Genomic DNA, 14215 nt, shown 5'->3' with positions numbered 1-14215 from the left:
GATCAGAAAAACGCCGTAAATTGTTTAATTATTCCACACATTGCCTTGTATCCCGCAAATCGTTTAAATAAACAATATTCCACAAACAGCAATTAATTTGAAGACACATTTATATCCATGAAAAGTGTGTCAGTATTTCTACACTCACGCTCATAAATTAAGGATAATGCTGATACATGGTGACACAACGCTCTGGTGCGCGGTTTTGTGTTTTAAATCACCTCGGGGTATGACCATGCGGTTCATTTGACCTGCGGTCGTCGCACGGTGGCACTGGTAGCAGTCCAACATACGCAGAGGTGTTTTGGTGCATGTCAGAGTACGGTGCAGCGAGTAAGTGAGCAGATGATTTCAGAAGTGCTAATGGTGATTGCGTGTTCAAAATGGCTCAAAGAACACATATGATGACGTTAGGAGCGGAAGAATACTACGGCGACTGGAGGATGGTCAAACGCAGCAGGTCGTAGCACGGGCCCTCCGTGTGCCACAAAGTGTGATCTCAAGATAATGGCAACGATTACAGCAGACAGGAAATGTGTGCAGGCGCTACAGTACGAGACGTCCACAGTGTACAACACCACAAGAAGACCGACATCTCACCATCAGTGCTCGCAAACGGCCACGGAGTACTGCAGGTAGCCTTGCTCGGTACCTTACCGCAGCCACTGGAACAGTTGTCTTCAGACATACGATCTACAGACGACTGAACAGACATGGTTTATTCGCCCGGAGACCTACAAGGTGCATTCCACTGACCCCTGGTCACAGCAGAGCCTGTAAAACCTGGTGTCAAGAACGCAGTGCATGGTCATTGGAACAGTGGTCCCAGAATATGATCACAGACGATTCCAGGGAACCAGATACCAACCCCTTAATGTCCTTGAAAGTGACCTGTGTGGAGGTCATGGTTTGTTGGTGCGGGGTGGGATTATGATTGGTGCGCGTATATCCCTGCATGTCTTTGACAGAGGAACTGTAACAGGTCAGGTGTATCGGGACGTCATTTTTCACCAGTGTCTCCGCCTTTTCAGGGGTGCAGTGGGTCCCACCTTCCTCCTGATGGATGATAACGCACGGCTCCACCGAGGTGCTATCGTGGAGGAGTACCTTGAAACAGAGGATATCAGGCGAATGGAGTGGTCTGCCTGTTCTCCAGACCTAAACCCCATCGAGCACGTCTGGGAGGCTGTCGGTCGACGTATCGCTGCACGTCTTCAAACCCCTAGGACAATTCAGGAGCTCCGAAAGGCACTGGTGCAAGAATGGGAGGCTATACCCCAGCACCTGCTCGACCACCTAATCCAGAGTATGCCAACCCGTTGTGCTGCCTGTGTATATGTGCATGGTGATCGTATCCCATACTGAAGTCGGGTATACGCGCAGGAAACAGTGCCGTTTTGTAGCACATGTGTTTCGGAACGGTTTTCTCAATTTAACAACAATACCTTGGACTTACAGATCTGTGTCGTGTGTGTTCCCTATGTGCCTATGCTATTAGCGCCAGTTTTGTGTCTAGTGCCACGTTGTGTGGCACCACATTCTGCAATTATCCTTAATTTATGAGCATGAGTGTAGAAGTGTGGGGTACTGAGGTGATGTAAAATGACACAGTAGAGGCAGTAAGGATTTTGACCTGAGTGAGTGAGGAAAACCTGTGACATCACGAGTAGATGAGCTGTTTCCCACAATTTTCTGATAATTTCATAGTTAGTCAGTTAATTTGATATCAAAAGTCGTAACTTCTGGGAGGGAGGAAGGCTGGACATTTCTCAGAAAGGCAGGTGGTGACATAGAAAACCACTTGAGAGAGTAATAGGTTAAGGAGGATTACAAATTTGGCAGCCAAACAGTGTCAGTTCAGAACTGAACAACAGATTAAGAGGAGGGGAGAGTGGGTGACATGGAACAGAACAATAAGTTAAGGGAGTTTTAAAATTTGGCATTGATGCAGAGCTGGGTGATGCCCCCATTTCACCTTAATGAATTTGGCAACAATTTAGAGTTGGGCATACACATCATTCCATTTCGAATAAATTTGGCTACTGTGCAGCTTGGGATGGTGGCCCCATTCCTTGTTGAATGAATCTGGCGACCGTGCACTCTGGGGTGGTGCTCTCGTTCCATTTTGAATTAATTCGCAACAAAACAGACTGGGGTTGTGCTCTCATTGCCCTACTATTGCCATTCATCTCCTGGGATGTACACTGACCTCTGTCTCCAATATATGCAGTTGATATGTACAAGGTGTGCAATTCCACATCTCTTCCAATCTGCTCTCCAATGCCAATAACCACTAACTCCACTATTTTTCACTGATTCCTACGTCTTGATATCATTTCCTGCCAAATACTGCCTCCCCACCAATAGTGAAAAATGCACACCGACTGTCCCAACAGCATGAATCCTTCCAATACACAAAATACTGCCAACGCAACACATGCATTACAACACCAGTCATACGAAAAAATGCCTTCCCACTTCTAAAAAGAGGATCACCACAGCACCAGCTCCATGACATCAATTGTTTACATATGTCGCATTCTTGCGCCTAAGAAATAGCCTTGTATCAGAGGTCCTCTGAATCTGGAAAGCAGCTGACGAGTCTAGGCCAATGTTTTCTACAAGGTGTGTTTCTTTTGGAAAGCAGATAATATATAAATAAGTTATACACAACTGCAACCAGTCACTTTTTTGAATAATTATGTTTTATTCCATGAACCGATTTTCCGACCATTTCAGATGGTTTCAGGAAGTTACTGTCGCAAGCCAGCACCCAGCATTATGCTTGCAGTAATTATATAACTTCCTGAAACCAACTGAAGATGAACCCGAAAAGATTCGAAAACCGGTTCATGGAATAAAACATATTATTCAAAAAAGTGACTGGTTGCAGTTCTGTATAACTTATTTACATTCAATACACAGTCACGGTTCTAAAATATCCGTAATGGATAAGCATAAGCAGATATTTGTAAATATGGAATAGCGAGCCGCCCTTGGCTTTCCGACTTCTGCAAAGACCCTCGCCTGAGGCTCCAAGCAGCAATGATGGGCTGACCCGCCTCAAATCCGAAGTGCTGTGCTTTCCCACTTTCACCAAAATCATCCAGGAAACAAGCCATCCTGATCCCATTGTAAACGGAAGGAAGTAAACATAGAATGTGCCCAATATGATCAGTCACTGTCATTTGACGTACTCTAAATAAAAACATTCCCAAGGAATCAGGACAGTTATTTCCCTCTAATTATCTATCAACCATGAATTTAATGAAAAAGGTATGCGAAATTACTTATCGCATTTCACTATTATGCTTCGTCACTTCCTACTTTCGATTCCGTTGATCTTTCTCTCACAGTCCAATTTGTCCGATTCCATTACTTAAAAATTCTGCACGCCAACCTGGTTCATGATGGTATCGTATAATAAAATACTATTTTAATCAGTGATATATGCAAGATCGAATAGATTTCCTAGTAAGTGCCATATGCTTCGCATCCTGCATTTACTATATGTATCGTATAATAAAATAATATTTTAATCAGTGATATATGCAAAATCGAATACATTTCCTAGTAAGTGCCATATGTTTCGCATCCTGCGTTTACTATATGCAAGCTATTATACATTAATTATACACTGGATCAGTGATGTATGCAAGATTGAATTGATTTCCTGGTAAGTGCAATATGTTTCGCATCCTGCATTTAGTATATGCAATCTATCATACATTAATAATACACTGTCCATGTGAGCACATGTCAAAACCCTTTTGCATAGTAGACCAGTGTGAGACACAATGGAAGGTAACAACAGGGATGTGGACCATGCCTGCTCCAGTCCGATGGGCAGCTGTGCCTGGCTCTATGGCCAGCTGTGCTTGGTTACTCAGTTGTAGATACACAAGGGTGAAAAGCTAGATGCAAGTGGCGTCACATATTCTCGATTTGGTTCAAATCTGGGGAGTTTGGTGTTCTCTGAACTACACATATATATTTTGAGCTGTGTGACACATTGCGTAGATGACATCGTGTTGAGGAAATACATACCGCATATAAGGGTGGACGTGGCAACTGGGGATTTACGAATACTTGTGTTGGTCCATTGTGTCTTTCACAATGACGAGATCACACAGGGAAAGCGACGAAAACATTCCCCAGACAATAATGCTGCCTTCTCCGACCTGGCCCCTTCTGAAGATTGTTGCAGGATGTTTGATTTCAGACGTTCCTCGCTGCGCATGCCAATACAATACGTGATTCATCTGAAAAGTCCACCTGTTCTGGTCCAATGGACGTCTAATTGCAGTACTAAAGTACAAATTTCAATCTTCGTTGCTGACGAACAGCAGTCAGCATGGGTGCGCGAACCAGGCGCCTACGGCGTAGGCCTACATGCAGCAACGTTCGCTGTACGGTCGCTGAGGAGACAATGTTGCTAGTCCCTTGACTCATCTGGGCAGTCAGCTGCTCCACAACTGCACGTCTAATCGCCCTTATAGATCTCCGCAGCCGTCATTCACCTGTGTTGCCTTGGCAGCAGCTTTGGATAGTGCCATTTTGCCACGCAGGGTTTACTTTATCCATGGCGGTATGCAAACAGTTTACAAACTTAGCCGTTCTAGAAATGCTTCTGCCCTTGGCCCGAAGCCCAGTGATCATGCCCTTTTAGTGGTCAGATAAATCGCTGTTTCCGTATCACGACAATGACTGCACTGTTAATCTCGTACCCCCTGATGTGCTTTGTATGCCGTCTACTGCTAGTGCTGCCACCTGAAGACTGACAGTGGTTACTGCACATGAACGCCGAACATAAATGGTGATATACAATGCGACTGGACCGAGTATGTGTTAATGTACTGCGTGAGTGGTTCTGTCTGTATTCGTTATGTTTCACTGAGAGCAGTTTCTTTTCTTCGAGAGAGTTATAACCTTCAAACTCGAAAAATTTGATAGCATTCTGCAACATGCAATTGTACCATGATCATACACCGTGTGATCAAAGGTATCCAGACACCTGGCTGAAAATGACTTACAAGTTCGTGGCACCCTCCATCGGTAATGCTGGAATTCAATCAGGCGTTGGCCCACCCTTAGCCTTGATGACAGCTTCCACTCTCGCAGGCATACGTTCAGTCAGGTGCTGGAAAGTTTCTTGGGGAATAGCAACCCATTCTTCATGGAATGCGCACTGAGGAGAAGTATCGATCTCCATCGGTGAGGCATGGCACGAAGACGGCGTTCCAAAGCTGCTCAAAGGTGTTCTATAGGATTCAGGTCAGGACTGTGCAGACCAGTCCATTACAGGGATGTTACTGTCGTGTCACTCCGCCAAAGACCGTGCATTATGAAGAGGTGCTCGATCGTGTTGAAAGATTCAATCGCCATCCCCGAATTGCACTTCTATAGTGGGAAGCAAGGAGGTACTTAAAACATCAATGTAGGACTGTGCTGTGATAGTGCCACGCCAAACAACTAGGGGTGCAAACCTCCTCAATTAAAAACACGACCACACCGTAACACCAAGGGCTCCGAATATTACTGTTGGCGCTACACACGCTGGCAGATGACGTGCATCAGCCATTCGCCATACACACAAACTGCCATCGGATCGCCATATTTTGTACCGTGATTCGTCACTCCACACAACGTTTTTCACTGTTCAATTGTCCAATGTTTACGCTCTTTACACCAAGTTAGGCGTCGCTTGTATGTGTGGCTTATGAGCAGCCGCTCGACCATGAAATCCACGTTTTCTCACCCCCCGCCTGTCATAGTACTTGCACTGGATCTTGATGCAGTTTGAAATTCCTGTGTGAGGGTCTGGATAGATGTCTGCCTGTTACACATTACGACTCTGTCCAAGTGTCGGCGGCCTCTATCAGTCATCACACGAAGTCGGGCTGTACGGTTTTGTGCTGTTTGTGTCCCTTTACGTTTCTACACTCCTGGAAATTGAAATAAGAACACCGTGAATTCATTGTCCCAGGAAGGGGAAACTTTATTGACACATTCCTGGGGTCAGATACATCACATGATCACACTGACAGAACCACAGGCACATAGACACAGGCAACAGAGCATGCACAATGTCGGCACTAGTACAGTGTATATCCACCTATCGCAGCAATGCAGGCTGCTATTCTCCCATGGAGACGATCGTAGAGATGCTGGATGTAGTCCTGTGGAACGGCTTGCCATGCCATTTCCACCTGGCGCCTCAGTTGGACCAGCGTTCGTGCTGGACGTGCAGACCGCGTGAGACGACGCTTCATCCAGTCCCAAATATGCTCAATGGGGGACAGATCCGGAGATCTTGCTGGCCAGGGTAGTTGACTTACACCTTCTAGAGCACGTTGGGTGGCACGGGATACATGCGGACGTGCATTGTCCTGTTGGAACAGCAAGTTCCCTTGCCGGTCTAGGAATGGTAGAACGATGGGTTCGATGACGGTTTGGATGTACCGTGCACTATTCAGTGTCCCCTCGACGATCACCAGTGGTGTACGGCCAGTGTAGGAGATCGCTCCCCACACCATGATGCCGGGTGTTGGCCCTGTGTGCCTCGGTCGTATGCAGTCCTGATTGTGGCGCTCACCTGCACGGCGCCAAACACGCATACGACCATCATTGGCACCAAGGCAGAAGCGACTCTGATCGCTGAAGACGACACGTCTCCATTCGTCCCTCCATTCACGCCTGTCGCGACGCCACTGGAGGCGGGCTGCACGATGTTGGGGCGTGAGCGGAAGACGGCCTAACGGTGTGCGGGACCGTAGCCCAGCTTCATGGAGACGGTTGCGAATGGTCCTCGCCGATACCCCAGGAGCAACAGTGTCCCTAATTTGCTGGGAAGTGGCGGTGCCGTCCCCTACGGCACTGCGTAGGATCCTACGGTCTTGGCGTGCATCCGTGCGTCGCTGCGGTTCGGTCCCAGGTCGACGGGCACGTGCACCTTCGGCCGACCACTGGCGACAACATCGATGTACTGTGGAGACCTCACGCCCCACGTGTTGAGCAATTCGGCGGTACGTCCACCCGGCCTCCCGCATGCCCACTATACGCCCTCGCTCAAAGTCCGTCAACTGCACATACGGTTCACGTCCACGCTGTCGCGGCATGCTACCAGTGTTAAAGACTGCGATGGAGCTCCGTATGCCACGGCAAACTGGCTGACACTGACGGCGGCGGTGCACAAATGCTGCGCAGCTAGCGCCATTCGACGGCCAACACCGCGGTTCCTGGTGTGTCCGCTGTGCCGTGCGTGTGATCATTGCTTGTACAGCCGTCTCGCAGTGTCCGGAGCAAGTATTGTGGGTCTGACACACCGGTGTCAATGTGTTCTTTTTTCCATTTCCAGGAGTGTATTTCACTATCACATAGGAAACAGTGGACCTAGGGATGTTTACGCAAGTGGAAATCTCGTGTACAGACGTATGATGACCCAAGTGACACCCAATCACCTAACCACGTTCGAAGTCTGTAAGTTCCGCGGAGCGCACCATTCTGATCTCTCATGATGTCTAATGACTCCTGAGGTCGCTGATATGGCGTATATGGCAGTAGGTGGCAGCACAATGCATTTAATATGAAAAACGTATTTTTTGGGGATGTCCAGATACTTTTGATCAAATAGTGTAGGTTTGGTTCGATAGGTGCAGCACATTTCTAGTGGCTGCTAAATCACTGATGTAGAAGGATCATAAGTTTAGAGCTACACGCCAACAGTCGTGTTGTGCGAAGTAGACTGCATTAGCTTTCGATATATTTTAGTGAGTCAATCAGTAACTAATTGTCAAGGGTGATCGTCAGGCTGCTGCCGAAATACGTGAACCGGTGTTTAATTTTTAATTACTATGAATCTGAAAGTACTAAGGAGACGTATTTTGTGAACCTAAAGTGTGTATAATAGTGAGTTTTGAACATGTTGAAGTTCGTGGAGTGTCACATGAATGGTAGCCATTAGCAGCACATGGCAGAGTAATTAGTTACACTGTCTTGCAGTTGGTTAGTTAGTTACTTGTTCCATTGATCAATAGCACGGAAAACCATTATGATGTAGAACACGTCAAATGCACAAGAAATGCGCACAGGAAACAAGGTTTTCTTTTATATTATAGTGTTATACCTAAATATTTCTATTATGTATCCCATTCCCTTAAATGGCACAAAATGCATATATTATACCTCCACATTTATTTACTCATATTCAAGAATTGTATATATGTTCGGAGTCTAAAGCAGTCTTGAATAAATGAAATAACTGAAATATTAAAATTGTGAAACAGCTGGAAAAAACTGACATGTGAATAAATAGTATCAGTGATGCTGGACTGACTGAGACAGATGGGGGAAAAGAAACTTGCTGCAAGAGTACAAATAATGTCTAGAAACTTCCGGGCACAGTTAAGCTGTGTAACAGACCGGAACTCGAGCGTGGTACCTTTGCTTTACGCTTTCAGGTGCTCTACCATCTGAGCTATCCAGGCACGATCCAAGATCAGTCCTCACAGTTTTGTTCCACCAGTATCTCGTCTCCTACCTTCCAGACTTTCTAGAAATTCTCGTGCACACCTTGCAAGGCAGCCCGGTTCTATTCCTGGTCCAGCACACAGTTTTAATCTACCCGGGAGTTTCAGATCAGCACATGCTCCTTTGCAGAGTGAAATTTCAATGTGGAAATAATTGTTTATTTTAGTGCTTCTATCATATCGGAACAGTTCTTTAAAATAGTTCCCCATACATGTAAGGCATTAGACGCAGATCGGTTACGGCAGACGTTACAGTTTAGCAATCATTTATGTGTATGTGTGTGTGTGTGTGTGTGTGTGTGTGTGTGTGTGTGTGACACAAATTATCAGTTTCAGTCTTAGTTTTATCATAAACTTCTACAAACACGCTACTTAAAGAAGTAGATAGATTTATTCTGTACATAGCGAAGCAAGTCAGTAATATTCTTTTGTAACTCTGAGGATTTATTCTCTTAGTCTGTTTGTAATGATGACTGACACTCTCTGTTACTCAGACACCAAAAATATTGTCTTTAGGCTTCCGTATCTCGGTTGGTAAAAATGGAACTCATTGCATCACTCTGTTGTCCATCTGGTAAGAACGCTTTCACAGGGTTGAGGTATCAAGCCGAAATATATGTCAAATGGTCTACGGTCCTTTAGCGGTGTAAAACTTTTATGCTTATAAGTCATGAAATCGAAAGATACGGCCGTCTGTAAAGATCACGATTGTCAAGAATGGATAGAGGTATGAAGTTGAAATGTATGTCAAATGCTAAGGTCTGCGGTGCCTTGGCGGTATACAAAATTAACGCTTGTAAGTCAAAGCAATCAATTAAATGGCTATTTAATGTCACACACTTTGATACTCGCAAAGTCACATATTAAAACCTGCAAGATATTTGACTTTGGTTTAAAATCATGAAATTTGCGACTATCAGTGTTCTACAGCACATTTAGAGGAAAAAATCCGAAAATTGTTAATCATCCAGCAGTATATACGCCATTTTGTTGTTCGTCTGTCTGCATGTACGTATGTACGTCTGTTTACACCTCGTTTGTTCAGGACCAGGTACAGGTATCAAGTTGAAATTTACATCAGACAACAAAGTCTACAGTCCCTTGGCGCTGTAAAAATTTTAAGCTTCTAAGTCATTACTGTCTCAAGATATAGCCATTTATGTCACATATTTTGATGCTCACAAACTCATTCATCAAAGTATGTAGATGGCCTATCTATATACATAATTCCTTTACTCTTTTATCAGTCACCAGCAATTATTGTATTCCTTTTAATTGAAATAATCAGAAACCTGTGCACAAAAGAAATTTTATTTCCTTTACTGTTTCCTGCACCTAATGCTTTCCTTCATTAGTTATCATCATCATAATATAAGCCATTGTCAAATATAAGATCCATGCAGCATTTTTCTGTGCTTGATTGGTTCATAGTGTCTGCACAAATAAGGCATAAGGAAGCCAAACAACTGGAGCTGCAGTTTTGGCACGATTTCTGCACTTTTTATTTTGCTCCCTTATACCATTTTTGTCCAGGCACTATGAACCGTTTGAGCACAGCAATTCGGTGGAAGCATCTTCATCTTATTTTTGACACTTGCAAATAGTGCGATAATTATAACCTTTTGAAGAAGGGCACTAGATGCTGTTACAGGTACAATTATTTAAATTAATAATCAAATTTGCATGGAGAGTCCTGTTAGTATCATTATTGTTAAAGTGAAATTTAATAGTGCTCCACAAAAAACAGAAGGACCGTGCAAAACACCTGCCCATTAACATGATCAACATTCATATTGATGTTGTCTATGGCTTTATAAACTGTCTGGCATGTGCGCCTCCTCCTCATATAGTAACGCGGCATCTCGGTGAATACGTGCTGCTGCTCGTGCGGCTGCTCGACAAATGACGCCTTGTGACAAACATTACATGACCTTGAACACCGGAAGTCTTTTTCCTGCATTATTGCGTTATAAGCTCTTAATCTCCATAAGAATAACACAGGCCAGAAGACATTTTATCCCATCACGGTCAAGTAAAATATAAGCGAGCGTTGCTGGTGCCCATGTCATGGGCCCCCACACAGGAGACAGTGTGTTATATACTCTGTGTGAGGCTTCTCTGCACACGCCAGACAGTTTATAAAGCTGTAGATAATATCAACATGAAAGTCGATCACACTAATGGGCAGGTGTCTTTGCACGGCCCTTCTGTTTTTTGTGGAGGAGTGCTTAATTTCACTCTACAAAATAATGGTACCAATAGAGCTGGCAATGGATGGGTGACTGTAGCAATTGTACGGTACCCAGGAGACAAAGTGTCTAAAGTTGAAGGATTAGAGGCGTTTTATGATAGAGACATTATTGGCTATCGTACATATCATATAGCTGAAGTGTATATCAGAGATATTGGAGCTTCATATTTTATGTCTACAATGCCTCTTACTTTAAGAACTAATAATCAACGTAAAATTGGTGAATATGAATCTGTATGTGTCTGGGCTAAAGGCTCAGGCAATTGTTCTGATGTTCAAATTGTAGGTGATTTGACTCACTATTAAAGAAATTAATAAAGTTCCTTTCCTTTCTTTGTGTCTTTTCTTGTTTAAAAATAAAATACAATCTCTGGTTGGCACTCAGTGATGAATTCTGTGTGAGGCATCTCTGTGTGACCTTGAACGGGACTTAGCCGCTGAACGCGGTTTCGCGCATGCGCACTGCTCATTTCAAGATGGCGGCGCCCATGTCACGGGCCTCACACATAGTATATAAGACACTGTCTTCTGTGGGAGGGCCTGTGACATGGGCGCCAGCAACGATCGTTTATATTTTACTGGACCGTGACGGTATAAAATGTCTTCTGGCCTGTGTTATTCTTATGGAGATTAAGCGCTGATAACGCAATAATGCAGGAAAAAGACATCCGGTGTTCAAGGTATGTGATCGACGCCCACCAACGCCCTTTTAATACAAGTGGGGGAGATGCCCTTGAGCATTGGGCGCCAAATGTTATCGGACAAATTCTGCATTCAAGGCATGGCCATTATGGACAGTTCCGTCTATCAAAGTAGAGACTGCATTTATCGACTGTGGATTGCCAGCCGTTTGTGCCAGCTTTGACACTTGGTCACCTGTCATACATTCTATACGACGTTCAGCGCATTTTTGAATATGATATTCAAACGCTCTGCTCCCAGATCACAGTCCATTATTTAAGTACGACCTGGCTGGACAGTACTAATGTCAACGTTCGCTTCAATTGTCTCGTTCAAGCACAATGGCTGGGTTTTCTCTGTGTATATACCGATGGCTCCAAAATTCCGCAAGAAGACTGTACAGGATGCGCTTTTTTCTGCCCTCAGATCCATATCCACAAAACCTTCAAACTGCCTATGAGCACTTCTATTTTTACGGCGGAGACAGTGGCAGTTTTGGAAGCACTTAAGTTTGTCTCTAGCAGTTACTTCTCCAAGATATTGATAGTATCTGATTCGCAAAGAGTTCTTAAAAACATTCAGTACAGTCGATGGAACAAAACAACCAACAGTTATATCTTGGATGTGATATCTGGATATATTCGCAGCACACGCACGGGCCGGACGTTGCATTTGTTGTGGGTACGCTCCCACTCTGGTATCCTATATAATGATGAAGTTGATGCATTAGCCAAACAAGAGGCAACCTTAGGCACCGTCCTGGATCTGCACCTTCCTTATACAGATTCCTTACGTGAAGTCAAGGATCAGCAAGACAACAATGGTAGGAAATGTGGAACGTTTCTCAACAGACAAAAGGCGGTTATTACGCAGTGCTACAACCTCGGTTTCCTTCACAGCCGTGGTTCATGAGGACACATCTGGACCGATCCACGATTTCTACTATCATAAGACTCCGCTTCAATCATGCCTCTTTCCCACAACATCTACGTCGGATCAACGTTTACAGTTCACCAGCATGTGAGTGTGACCCTGAGTCGGAAGCTGATGTCAACCACATCTTATTTATGTGCCCCAAATTCGACCGTGAACGGTTGGTCTTTCTGAAGACATGGCTGAGTATGGGCTACCATCTTCCTCAATCAGCTTCTTCTCTTTTGTGCACTAAAGACGTTCGTCTATATAAAGTGGTAGTTAACTTCATCAAGAGTACTGGTCACAATCTGTAGGTTTTACTGGTGTACGTAAATTATAAATATGTCTTGCTGATGAAGATATTTCAGAATTGGTGTGAATTGTAAGCCAAGGCACTTTCAATTATTTTCCAATTCAATTTAATTTTTAAAACATTATGTACGAACCTGTAACAGTTAAGCTTTTTTATTCTTGTAAATATGCATTTCTGTATTTGTTTATTCAATTATGTGTACATTGTCACTATGTGTTGCCGATGGCTAAATTGAGTACACACTCAAAAAAAAAAAAAAAAAAAAAAAAAAATCATGTTGCGTAACTCCCTTCTGCAGGCAGCAGCCGTGTTAGATAACACAGAGTCAGTCCAGTTCGTTTTTCTTGCTCTTGCTTCAGATGTTGTAGATCACATTAATGTGTTTTTGATTTGTCTTCATTTGCCTCAGGATGTGCTACTTGTTATAAGAAAAAAGTTAACAGGAGCTGTGGAAACCATCTGTACTGTGATGAGAGGCTGCGTGTGGTCGGTGCTGTATCAGAGCAGGTAGTGAGCTACTCTGGTGAGTAAACAAGAGCAGGGAGCCTGGCAGTGCCACTCAGGACGGGATTTGTCGGGGCCGCATTCCTGCCCGGATATCCTGCTGGGGAGCTTCGGAGCGGCCCGGGGTGGGGGCGGTGGAGACGGGGCTTCGCGGCGAGATGAGACGCGAGGGCGCCGGGGGTGGGGAATGAACTGCGGCTCAGGGGGGAAGGGGGGCTGCCACGTGACGGAGGCCGCCTGCCGGCTCCACGTGGCCGCTGCTGCAGGGACACAGGTTCCTTTCGGGAAGGTCGTGCGGGATCAGGCAGTCACGTGGGCGTGTTAGCGAAGGGCGGAGGTGAAACCGCTGGCCGGAGAATCCAGCTCGTGAGGTTCTCGAGCGAGCAGGCACCGACTTACTGGTCGACAGAATCGAAAAAAGTCAGGGAAGCGAGTACTCTGTTCTTGTGAATCAAGTCGAATTGAATGCACATTGGATAACTGAGAACTTATACTAGTATGGTGTAGCGGCTAGTAATAATGTCTGCGTACCACAGCTATAACGGTATTTAATTTCTGAATAACAGGTAATTTTCGGTATTTGTTTGCTTTCGGTTACAACAGTGTTTTATTTTTTATTTTTACCAATAGCCAGTAAATTGCCATAATAGCATATAGCTGTAGCAACAGTTCTAAAATTTTTCGCCTTCAAGTAAAAATTTTCTTGAAAAGAGTAATTTTCATTTATAAAATCTGCTTTGGTTTGAAGTACTGCGTTATCATAGAAAATGGAAAAGGCGTTCACTACCGTTTTAATAACAATGCCGACAGATTATTGACAAACACATGCCATAAAAATTTCTACAGTATTTCTGAGACAATAACGACCCTGTTGCGTGTGTCGTGGCTTAAGGTACTTGTGTTCGTGAAGTGTGCAAGACTTATCCCCCCCTGGTCTTCATGGTAGTTTTTCACTGTCGTCGCCGGACATCCGTTGTATTTCAGAATAACACCAGCCCTAGGTTCAAAAATGGTTCATATGGC

The sequence above is a fragment of the Schistocerca serialis genome, chromosome 1, assembly GCF_023864345.2.
Source record: "Schistocerca serialis cubense isolate TAMUIC-IGC-003099 chromosome 1, iqSchSeri2.2, whole genome shotgun sequence".
Taxonomy (NCBI): Eukaryota; Metazoa; Arthropoda; class Insecta; order Orthoptera; family Acrididae; genus Schistocerca; species Schistocerca serialis.
The sequence above is the reverse complement of the archived record's forward strand: the minus strand, read 5'-3'. Positions refer to the sequence as shown.